Genomic DNA, 12,891 nt, shown 5'->3' on the forward strand with positions numbered 1-12,891 from the left:
TTTATGTTTTTGCCAGTCTGACATGAGTCATGGCAGAGATATTTTCCAGGAGTTCCTTCTTATTTATACACAAATGTCGCTCTTCATAACTAGAGCAGGAGTCTATTCACCCTCCCTCAAGCTTGGGCTGAACTGCAGCATGCTCAGATCAGCTGGGTACAGCAGGATGCCTGTTCCTTCCCTCGTCTATATGGAGGGCTGCTGGCTTCTGCCGCCTCCCACTGGAAGCTAGCTGCCATGTTGGAAGTCCAGCCATACTGGGACTGCCATTCTGTGAGGAAATCCATACCAGCCTCAAAGAGAGGCCATGAGAAAAGACCCAGGAGTAACTGTGGTCCTTTTGTCTTGTTCCAGGTCTTAAATAAGAGAATTTCAATGCTTCATCATTAAATCTGACATTTGCTTTAGATTTTCATAGACACTCTTTTAGGTTTCACAAAGTTCCCTTTTATTACAATTGTGCTGGGTGTGTTTTTAATTATTAATGAATGTTTAATATTATCAAACATTTCTGTGCATCTCATGATTTATCATATTTTTCACCTTTAATATGTTACTGTAATGATTAACATTAATGGAATTTTTAACATTAATCTCTCCTTGCATTGCTATGTAAAACATTACTAGCCCATGTGTATTTTTTATGTTACTGGATTCAGCTGGATAATATTTTATCAGGATGTTCCATGTATGTTTATGAGTAAGGCTGGTTTGTAATTTTTCTATCTTGTGCTATCTTTATTGGATTTTAATATCAACTTAGCTTTACAAATGCAGCAGGGAGTGTCCTTTTGACGTATTCTGAAATGGTTTGTGTAAAATTGGAATATTTTCCCATTAGTGCTCATTAGAAATCACCAAAAAATATCTAGAGCTGTATTTTCTTTTTCCAAAGAACATTATTTACCAAATCTATTTTAATGATCATAAAAACATTCATGTTTCTGATTAGTTGAACCAGTTTTGTAAGACTTTAACCCTTAATTAGTCCTTCCATCTAAATTTCTAATTTGCAGACAATTTTAATTTTTTTTATCATCAGCATTTCTTTTAAAAAAAGATTTATTTTTACTTGAATACTAATACTTCATTTTTTATTTTTATTTCTAATGCACTTTTTCATTTCTTATGTTTTATTTTTAACCTCTCCTTTAAAAAAGATTTATTTTTTACTTGAAAGGCAAAGAGAGACACAGAGACAGACAACAAAAGAATATCTTCCACCTACTGGTTCACTTCTACAACAGCCAGATCTAGGTCAGGCATGCGCCAGGAGCCTGGAACTTCATCCATGTCTCCTACATGAGTAAGCATGGGACCAAGTACTGGGGCCATCCTTTGCTGCTGCACATTAGCAGGGAGCTGGATCAGAAGAGGAACAGCCTGGATTCAAACAATGTCTGATACAGGATGCAAGGGCTTAACCTGCTGTACCACAATGCAGAGAAAACCTCGCTTTTTCTTGATAAATTTCAGGAGAGTCATATCAAGATACATAATCTATTTAAAGAGCTTATTTTGGCTGTGTTGATCATATAATCACATTTTTTTTACAATTTGGGACATGCTCAATTGGACTTGCCCCAAATGGTGGAGTTAGAAACGTACCAGGGGATTCTAATTCAATCCCATCAAGACTGCATGTACCAATGCCATCTCACTAGTCCAGGTGATCAATTTCAGTTCACAATTGATCACCCTGATAGGTCTAAGAGTCAAAGGGATCACACAAACAAGACAAGTGTCTGCTAATACTAACTGATAGACTCAAAAAGGGAGAGAACAATCCAACATGGGAAGCGGGATACACAGCAGACTCATAGAATGGCAGATGTCCTAAACAACACTCTGGCCTCAGAATCAGCCCTTAAGGCATTCGGATCTGGTTGAAGAGCCCATGAGAGTATTTTAGGCATGGAAAGCCAAGATACCATGGAAAAGAAAAAAAAGAAGAAGACCTAAATGAAAGATCTCTATGAGTGAGATCCCAGTGGAAAGAACGGGGCCATCAAAGAAGGAGGTACCTTTCTCTGAAGGGAGGAGAGAACTTCCACTTTGACTATGACCCTGTAGGAATAAGATTGAAGTCGGCGAACTCAAAAGGCTTCCATAGCCTTGGCAACTCATGACTAGAGCCTAGGGAGATTACTGACGCCATAAACAAGAGTGTCAGATTGTTAAGTCAGCAACAGGAGTCACTGTGTACTTACATCTCATGTGGGATCTGTCCTTTAATATGTTGTCCAATGTGAATTAATGCTATAACTACTACTCAAACAGTACTTTACACTTTGTGTTTCTGTGTGGGTGCAAACTGATGAAATCTTTACTTAGTATATACAGAATCGATCTTCTGTATATAAAGATAATTGAAAATGAAAAAAAAACTTGGTGTTAAATTAGAAATTGCATAGAAAATTAATCAATTTTTAAAAAATATCATGTAGGATCTCTGTCCTTAATGTGCTGTACATTGTGATTTAATGCTATAACTAGTACTCCAACAGTATTTTTCACTTTGTGTTGCTATGTGGGTTCAAACTGTTGAAATCTTTACTTAATATATACTAAACTGATCTTCTGTATATAAAGAGAATTTAAAATGAATCTTGATGTGAATGGAAGGGGAGAGGGAGTGGGAAAGGGGAGGGTTGTGGGTGGGAGAGAAGTTATGGGGGGGAGCCATTGTAATCCATAAGCTGTACTTTGGAAATTTATATTCATTAAATAAAAGTTTAAAAAAATAATAATTACATTTTTTCTGTTTCATTAATTATTCCTCTTATTTTTAAATTATTTCTTTCCTTTCACTTTCTTTGGGTTTATTCCATTTGTTTTCCCTAAAATTTTATGTTGGACATTTCTCTCACTTTCAGCCTTTTTTCATGTCTTAAATAAGTTTTAAAGACTATGATTTTCCGGGAGAGCGGCAAGATGACAGAATAGGAAGGGAGCACACTGATAGTCCGGGAAGAGACAGTTTAATAAAAGTGGAGATATTACAGGTTCAAGGAAGAGTAGGGGAAGAAACAGCAGAGGAAACTCTTCCGGAACTAGAGATTCACAGTGGACCTGTGTGGAGAGCATGGGAGGCCAAGTTTGGGACACCAGCAGCAGACTCAACACACCAGCGCTGGAACGTGAGGTGAGCCGAACCTCAATAGCCCGAAACACCAGCGGGAAAGCGGAAAGAGGAGACTAGAGGGAACAAGGCTTGAAACTCCGTGGGGAAAAGTTCACCATGCTAACTAGAAGAGAGAGAGGGAAAAAAAAAAAAGGTGACTGATACTGACACGAGTTTCTCTCCCTCCACTCACCTCTCAAAGGTGAGCAAGACAAAGAGCAGGCGCAATTTTGGACATACGTCATAAGCAGGGCGACCTCAGGTCTGCACCGGCCCTGAGCCTAGCTGAAAAACCTGACTCTGGGGGGGAGGGGGTGAAATAACAGGAGATTAGGATCTAACTTGGCAACCCAGTGGGAGACTGCAGGAGAATTGGAGCCCACACCGAGGGCAGCAAAGATTCCCTGTGTGGTCCTTGGGAAAGAGCTTCCGATCTCTGGCTCCTGTGGGTATATCATTCGCCTGCTAACTACCTCCAATTACGTTCAGCTGTGTGGAATTACTTCCCTTTTGAATAAAAAAAAAAAAGAATGAAAGAGAGAGATTTACCACACCTAACCTGGGAGTGTAACCTTTGGCACACCCTCAACCCTGAGGAACCAAACAGAGCTCTCAGGCCACACTCATACTTGTAAAATCCTACAGGTACTTTCAAAAATACTGTGAAGTAAGCAAGTGCCTCTTGTTGGTTGATGAGTTTATAATTTTAAACATGGTGACTTAAAGTCTTTTGTCATCCATAGTTATATATGATTTGCTGCTCATAAAACTAAAGCGTTGTTGGTTCTGTGTTTAGCTGTCCTCCTATAGGTTCCTATGGACTTTTTCCAGCCACTTCTATTGTATTCAGTACTTTGGGATGGCTCTGTAAACAGATGAAGCCAATAATGTATTAACAGTACCAACTGAGAGAATGTATGGTTAACTGAGGTTACTAAAAAGAAAAAGCCATTCAAATCAATTGGCAATCGACAAAAAGAGTTAAAGATTTTAAAAGCTATTATTAAAATTGCTATATTGGTCTATTATGTTAGGTTATATGTGTGTACATATCGTATGTCCACATGGGAAAATTTTATTAAGAATTTTATTTTAATTGGCTTATAGATAAGATTGTCCATAAATTTAAGCTGCTAAAATTAATCAAAGATACATTTTCATTCGTGTGACCTGAATCTCTGCATCATATGTTTTATAATTGTTGGTAGAAAGAAACTAAAAACATTTTATATGGTTGTGCTTAAGTTTACTGGTTAAACCAACTACACCATGTTAGATATTTAAGAGGTGTTTTCAAATACATGATTCTTAAAATTTATAGAAGGCATTGGACCTTCTGGTAAATGTTTTCTTAAGTTGTTATCTAATGGTTGAAACTATTTGCTAAGTATTCATGTAACATTGCTATTGTCAGCAAGCGATCTAGGACTTGCTCCCTCATTTCTCTATTCTAAGCCCAATTTGTTCTTTCATCTCTCTATTCTCCTCAAAGTAGGAAACTAATTCTATTATAAAGGAATCGGTGGATGCACAATTTAATCTTTAAACCTTATAAAAGAGATGGCTAACATTTTTCTGTAATAGCACAGCCAATATAAGAGCTTAAATAATAATCTCATAGCTAGATTTACTTTGCCATCAGCGAAGTAAACAGTAAGTAGAAAAAACCTCCCTTTCAGACCAAAGGGAAAGAAAGTTTTAAAGTGAGAATATAATTTTCCTCATGGGCATTGTCTACCTTAGAAAAACTACTACAGAACATGCCTGTGACTATAGACTTGTAGTTCAGGCCACCAAAGATTAGAGATGGGACTTGGGCACTCCCTTGACTTGCATCCTCTGGTCTGCTTTAACAAAAACCAGGAGGAAAAGAAAGCTCGGCATCAGAAGCAATGGGTGGCAGGCCTATTAATGGCTGATCTGTACAATGATCTGCCCTCAAGGCGACCCAACAGGCCAGTCCACTGCAGTGGCTTTCAATGTGGTAAGCCTGGGCTTCAGCAGAAGTCAGCTTGTGAAGAGCCCTGGCAGCTCTGTCAAGAGTTGGATCACTGGAAATGGACCTGCCCTGGAGTCGAAGGATGCCCAGGTCAGAGCCACAGATCTTATTTGCTCTAAGCTGAAAAGCCCTTCACGTAGCCCAACTTCCAAAGTGACCACTGCAGCTGAGGGGACAGCCAAGTAGGGTCAGCAACATTGCAGGCAGAACTGTAAATTTCTTGTTAGAGACGCCACCTGCCTTTACCTGGCCAGCTCTCCTCCCAGGCCAGCCAAGTAATGAAAGTCAACAGAGTGCTTCTCCTAGGAGGTTCACACCTCCCTTAGGATGTACCCCATGTGAAGAGATAGATAGGTCTGGGCCTCTTAACTCACAAGGCCTAAAGCCCAACAGATTATTATCAAGCCCCTTCTGTCAGGTTCTATTTGCCTCTCAATCAGAAAACTTAATTGTAGCTTAGACAGCACCTTTCTTAGCTCCTCTAATAATGACTCTGTCCTTTCTTCTAGACCCTGTCTAGCGCACCTGGGCCTCATCCTTCATAATCATAACCTCTACTCTACCACCAATGGCTCTACTCCCAACCTGTGTCTACTGATGGTCCTCTTCCCCACTTAATGCTGTATAATTGTTCAGACCTGGTTAATGCCACTCTTAGGATCATTGGTTACTATCCTCACCCTGTCTTTTATGATCTTGTCTAAATATGATCAGAGTCGGCGAACTTGGAAGTCTTCCATAGCCTTGACAACTCATGACGACAGCCTAGGGTGGTTACTGGCGCCATAAACTAGAGTGTCAATTTGTTGGGTCAACAACAGGAGCCACTGTGCACTTGCTTCTCATGTGGGATCTCTGTCCTTAATGTGCTGTACATTGTGATTTAATGCTATAACTAGTACTCAAACAGTATGTTTCACTTTGTATTTCTATGTGGGTGCAAACTGTTGAAATCTTTACTTCATATATATTAAATTGATCTTCTGAATATAAAGAGAATTGAAAATGAATCTTGATGTGAATGGAAGGGGAGAGGGAGTGGGAGGGGGAGGGTTGTGGGTGGGAGGGAAGTTATGGGAGGAGGAAGCCATTGTAATCCATAAGTTGTACTTTGGAAATTTATATTCATTAAATAAAAGTTAAAAAAAAAGACTATGATTTTCCGTTTCAGTACCATTTTAACATGACCTCACTAATTTGAAATGTAATACTGATATTATTGTTTAGTTAAATATTTTCTAATCTCCATTATTATTTATTCTTTAACCTACAACTAATTCAGAAGCATATTTCTTAATTTCCAAATACATGCATGGTTTCTACTTTTCTTTGTGTTTTCCATTTCTTATTTGCTTTGTGGATATAGAACATGGTCTGTTTGAAAGCAACCATTTGAAATTTGTCATGTCTTGCTTTATGATACAACATATGGCGAGCTATAAACAGTTTTCCAACAATTGTTGGGTATAATATTGTATAATCTGCATGGGCATTAGAGTACACTTTAGATTGTGTACTTTAAGTCTTCCGTATTTTGATATGTGAATCTGTTTCATCTGCTAATTACTTAGAATGTGGGTTAAACCCATGTACTATATGGTGAAAAAAATCTATATGTCTCCTTGTACTTCTGCCAGTTTTTTTAGCTCTAAGAATAGTTTCTCTGCCTTAAAGCCTAAATCATCTTTCTTATAGTTAATATTTGGTTGTGTGTTTTCAGACATTCAAAGACTCTTTAACTTTAGGCAGAAGATATCTCGTGGAAACAGCATATACTCACATTATTTTATTCTATCTGGCAAAATTAAGTGCAGCATTTATTTTTTTATTTATTATATTTATGCATGTCACTTTACTTGAAAGGATGGGGGAATATCTCCTGGTTCACTCTCCCTAAATGCCCACAACAGCCAGTATGGGCCAGGCCAAAGCCAGGAGCTAGAAACCAATCTGAGTTTCCCACATGCGTGCCAGGGGCCCAAGTAAATGAGCCATAACCTGCAGCTCTCTAGGATACACGTTAGCAGGAAGCTGAATGTAGGTACCCCAGTGTCATCTTAACAAGTGAACCCAACACTCTCCCCTGGAGCATTATTACAGATATATGAGGTACTTCAAAAAGTTCATGGGAAAATGGAATTGAAAGATTAAGTTTATTTTGGTGCAAAAAATATTTGAAATCCATCATGGATAGTTTTTTCAAAATACGTATTTAATAGACTTTTTGAAAACCCCTCATAAATAATTTTAATTCTGGCCGGCGCCGCGGCTCACTAGGCTAATCCTCCGCCTTGCGGCGCCGGCACACCGGGTTCTAGTCCCGGTCGGGGCACCGATCCTGTCCCGGTTGCCCCTCTTCCAGGCCAGCTCTCTGCTGTGGCCCGGGAGTGCAGTGGAGGATGGCCCAAGTGTTTGGGCCCTGCACCCCATGGGAGACCAGGAGAAGCACCTGGCTCCTGCAATCGGAACAGCGCGGTGCGCTGGCCGCAGTGCGCTACCGCGGCGGCCATTGGAGGGTGAACCAACGGCAAAAGGAAGACCTTTCTCTCTGTCTCTCTCTCTCACTATCCACTCTGCCTGTCAAAAATTAAAAAAAAAAAAAAAAAAAGAAAAAAAAATAATTTAATTCTATCATCTTACATTGTGCTTTAACACTACCATTTATTTTCTCCTTTACTTCTTGTCAGTTTTGAATGAATTATTTCTCATTTTATGTTTGCCTGACTCATTTAGTAAGTTTTGTTTGTGTTCATTGCATTTGTTATATGTATTTCTACTCTTCAGGTTATTGCTTTAGAAATTATGTTTACATTTCTAGCTTATTTAAGTCTAATATGTTTATATTCCTTCTCAATGATTTGTATGTTTAGATCCTTTCAGACTAGCATAAGAATCTGGAGATCTATGAAGTTCAGAGTCCACCCTCTTGACAGACATGTTATTGCTGTCATTAAAATCTGAGCTAGAGAAAAAGAGAGAGACTCCCAAAACACTCTCAAGCACCTGCAACAGCCAGGGGGCCAAAGCTTGTGCTGAGACTCAGTCCAGGTCTCCAGTGTTGAGTGGCAGAAGCCCAGCTACTTGAGTCTACCTTGGCAGGAACCTGGAGTCAGGAGCCAGAGCCAGGAACTGAACCTAGATATTACAAGGTGGGACAAGGGTGTCCTAACTAGTGCCTTAAACTCTAGGCCAAATGTCTAACTTGCGAAATTATCTTTTGGCTACCAGAAGTTACTGAGAAGCTAAGTTATTACTCCAAATTCCTCCCTGTAAGAGTAGCGGGACCATTTCCCATTATAGTTGCTTTTTTCTGAACAGCTTTACTGAAACGCAGTTTACACTGCATACAATCTACCTGTTTAAAACACACAGTTGACTGCATCTAGTTTATTCCAGGAATTGTGTAAATATCATTTTAATCTAATTTTAAAACACTGTAGCATCTCAGAAAGAAACCCTGTGGCTGTTTTAAGATCATTTACCATTACCCTCTTCCCTGGGTGATCAATAATCTGCTTTTTGCACCGATAGAGGGGCTCATCATATGAATGGAATCACAATACCAGCACATTATGGCTAGCTTCCTTCTATTTTCAAGATTCAACCATGTTGCAGTGTGGATTAATACTTGATTCCTTTTTATTGCTGAATCACATTCCACCATGTGAATATGCTGCATTGTATCTATCTGCTTACCAGGTAATGGACACTTATGTTATTTCTAGGTTTGGGCTGTTATCAATAAAGCTGCTAAAAATGGTCATGTACAAGTCTACGTAGACTTATGTTTTCATTTCTCTTGAGTATGTATCTAGGAATGACACTGTATGCTAAGTGGTGAATGTATGGTTAGCGCTTTCAGGGACTTCTAAACTGCTTTCCAAAATTATAGCACCATTTCACATTCCCACTAACAATGTGTAAGGGTTCTAATTCCTTTACATATTCATCAATATTTATTGTGTCCTTTTAATTAGTTATTCTAGTGGGTGTGAAGCACTATCTCATTGTGATTTTGATTTACATTTCTGTAATGACTCATGTATTTAAAGTCATTCCTACTTTTTTAGAGAAATGTTCTAGCTGCTTGTTAATATCTTTTTCTTTGCTGCTTTTTAAGATTTCCTTCTTTACCTCTAAGAGAGTCTGTAGTTGCACTTAGATGCAAATGCATAGATTTCTTTTTAGTTTTCCCATTTGGGGTATTTTAAGCTTCCTGAATTTGCAGAGTGGCACCCCTCCTCAGTTTTGGAAAATGCTCAGCCACCATCTCCTCAAATATGGCTTCTGAACAGTGACTACCCCACTATATCTCCTTTTAACTCAGGAATGCTGATTACATTTATGCTAGATATCCTGTGTCCTTGTATCTTAGTTTTTCTTTTATATATTCCTTCTTTTTTTTTTAAAGATGTATTTATATATTTGACAGGCAAAGCCACAGAGGGAAAAACACAGAGAAGTCTTCCATCTGCTGGTCCACTCCCCAAAAGGCTGAAACAGCTGAAGCTGGGGCAATCTGGAGTCAAGAGCAAGGAACCAGGAGCTTCCTCCTGGTCCCCCACATGGCTTCAGGAGACCATGCACTTGGGCCATCTTCTACTGCTGTCCTAGCCAGCTGGATTGGAAGTAGAGCTGTTGGGATGAGAACTTGTGCCCATATGGGACACTGGCACCACTGGTGGTTGCTTAACCTACTATACTACTGTGCCAGCCCTCATATAGTCCTTCTTTTAGACAGAAAGACAGAAACAGACATACACACAAACATAAATCTCCCATCTACTGGTTAACACCCTAAGTAACTGCAACAGCTTGGGCTGAGCCAGGGCAAAGTCAGGAGCTTGGAAATCAATCTGGGTTTACCACATAGGGGCAGGAACCCAAGTACTTGGGCCATTACCCACTCTCTCCCAGGATGCACGGCAGCAGGAAGCTGGAACTGGAAGTGCAGCTCAGATCCAAACCTGGGCACTCCAACATGGCATCCAGGCATTCCAAGTTGGAACTTTACCACTGCCAAAGACCTGCCCCATAATGACTGAGTTTTGAATGTTCAACCAATCTTGCATCCCTGGAATAAATTCTATTTGGCTATGATGTACTGCTATTTTCATACATTTTTGAGTCTGATTTACTAACACTTTGTTCAGAATTCTTATATCTAAGTTCATTAGAGACAATGGCCTAGAGGGTCTTAAGCACTATGCCAAACGTCTATCTCTATATTTTATTTATGTTTTGTCTACAGTTTTTTCTAGTCTGTTAAATCTCTTTCCTTCTCTCACCACTCTATTGTTAGACAAACTCACTGAACTTTGAAATTTTTGTTTGTGTATTTTCCTATTTCTAGGCATTTTATTTGGCTATCCTTATACTTGTTTGGTATTTTTTTTGTGGTCTCTTGCTCTTTATCTATATTTTCAACCCCTTCTTTCACTTATTTAAACACAATAAGCACACTTCCCTCAGCCTTTGACTTAAGATTCTGACTTCTGAAGTTCTGTGTACTCTTCCTACCAGCTATTACTTATGGTGACTTATTTTCTTGTAGGTTTTGTAATTCTTTTTCTATATACTCATATTTTGGGGAACTTTATCTGGAGGAACATTTTGAGACCTAAATTGAATAAACAGTTCTTCCGAGCATTTACCTCTGCCAATACCTTGGGGCACTAGCAACCAAGGACCCTTTTAAGTTACAATTCTCCACTTGAAGTCTTGGGACCCTGTCATACAGCGCATCTGTGCGGAGACAGCTATGGTTATGAATTCTCAGAACTTGTTTTTTCACCTTTCACTTGGCTCAAAGCTTTAAAATAGATAATTATTTCCCTGGAGCCCCCTAGTCTGAGTGGCAGAAAGCTCAGTAGAAGAGGGAGTTATTCTGAGATCCCTCCTGTGCTAAGAGTGCAGTACAGCAGAAGGGGGCCCGAGCTGTATGCAGTGAGGGTGCTGGTGGTGGGGTTCTTCTGAGATGCCTCATTTTGAGCAGGACCAGCCTCTGTCTCTTTTCTCATGTCCTTGTGACTGTGAAAACTACAGCTCAACTTCATCTATCCGACAAATGCCAATAAGAACAAATAATCCGTGTTCGATTTATCACACAAGATCCCTGCTGTGGCTTAATTCAGACCCTTGAGATTCCTTTTTAACTCCACAGCTCACAAGTACATTATAAAGTATGTTTTGTTAAAATACAATTCAGTCTGCACCTTTTGTTTGTTCATGTTCAGCCAAAAAAAAAAAAAACTGACATAAATAGGAACGGAGCCACTGACCAAGCATCTGAGTGTGAACATAGGGGTCTGCTTGACAAGGAATGAGGCCTCCACCTGCAGACGGATTCTCTGGGCACAATGTACTAGAAAGGTTTATACAGAAGGAAATTCGATTTGCAAGGAGTCAGACTACATCAGGGAACAAACAGGTTTCCTCTTGCTTGCACAGCTGAAGGACTGGTAGTGGCTGAACAGAAACTGGCCCTTAGAATTCTGTGTGTGCTTCAAGTTTTGCTGGAAAGCACCATGAGTGCTTGTCAAAGTGCCCTGGGTGTACATGCATGAGAGGGTACCACTCAGGATGTGCAACTCATGAAACACTTTATTTCTCTGTAGTTGGATGAATCATGAGTCGATGGACATTTTCACCCACAATGAAAACAAAAGAAAGATGTTCACTCCCTCCATAACCCTCTCTTGTTCTCCTTTTCACTCTTACAGAGAACAGAATATATATAAAAAGAGGGAAAATCAGGGTTAGAATTACCTAAGAAATTAGAACCTATTGTGATGGGATCCTTCTCAGGAGTTGTGGACCCCAAATCACATCCAGTTGTAGCCGGCAGCACAATGTACAGTTGATTCCACATATGAAACTGATTCTACAAAATTAAAGCTCAAAAACCTTTCAACTCTTCATGCCTAAGCAAAGATGATGTCTCAAGTGAAAAAGAAAATATGGATTTGTGCTAACTTTCACAAATACCAGAGTAGAAAGCTAGTGTGGAGGATGGGGTCCTGAGAAGTTTGACTGGAATCAACTTGATCAACAGAATGGTGTTAAGTAGGAAGGAAAGACATGGCAGGTTCTACAGCCACTTATTTTATTCAATAAAACAGACTGATGATTACACAATGATTTCAATCTATAAATAGTAAACAGGCAGTGGCTTTAAATAGCTTTCAGACTATCACTGCCATCAGGTTAATTTTAGATAAATATTTATGCAGAAAATAACAGAAAAAGGCTTTTCGAAGGGGAATGCAGTTACAGGGTTAAAAAAATGCTCTTTCTTGAAAATATGCCTTTCGCTTCTTTTAAAGCCATAAAGTCAGTAAAAACGGAAAGTGATGCAATCAAACATACACGAGAACTGAGGCCGGGAAGGTCTGTCTCTGTGATGGCCAAAAGAAAAGCCAATCGGAATTACATCACAGGCTTTCTATGAAGTCCATGTGGACATCAGGCACACTTCATTCTGTCTGAAAGTTCTTCCCCCACTGACGTCTGTGACACAACCGACACCCTTGCAAACCCACTCTGCCAAGGCAAGCAGCCTCTTTTTCATGGCAGAGAAGGCCCTCATGTCTAGAAAGTGATATGCTTATTATCATGCAGTTTAGGTTATGAGGTTTGTGATCCTTCAGAGACTTACAGGAAAATGTGTTACACATTCAGGACAAAGCGGGAGATCTAAGACAGCGGCGAGGCCTCTTTGGCAATCACTGAAAACGGAGGGAGTTGCTCATGTAGAAATACTGGGATC

General features: G+C 39.6%; 1 protein-coding gene across 5 annotated transcripts in view; it reads right to left on the reverse strand.

Annotated features, from left to right (window-relative positions):
• ERC2 (ELKS/RAB6-interacting/CAST family member 2) overlaps window positions 1-12,891 on the reverse strand; it is a 1,040,531-nt gene that overhangs the window by 663,352 nt on the left and 364,288 nt on the right. The window lies entirely within an intron of this gene.

Source organism: Lepus europaeus, chromosome 9, assembly GCF_033115175.1.
Source record: "Lepus europaeus isolate LE1 chromosome 9, mLepTim1.pri, whole genome shotgun sequence".
Taxonomy (NCBI): Eukaryota; Metazoa; Chordata; class Mammalia; order Lagomorpha; family Leporidae; genus Lepus; species Lepus europaeus.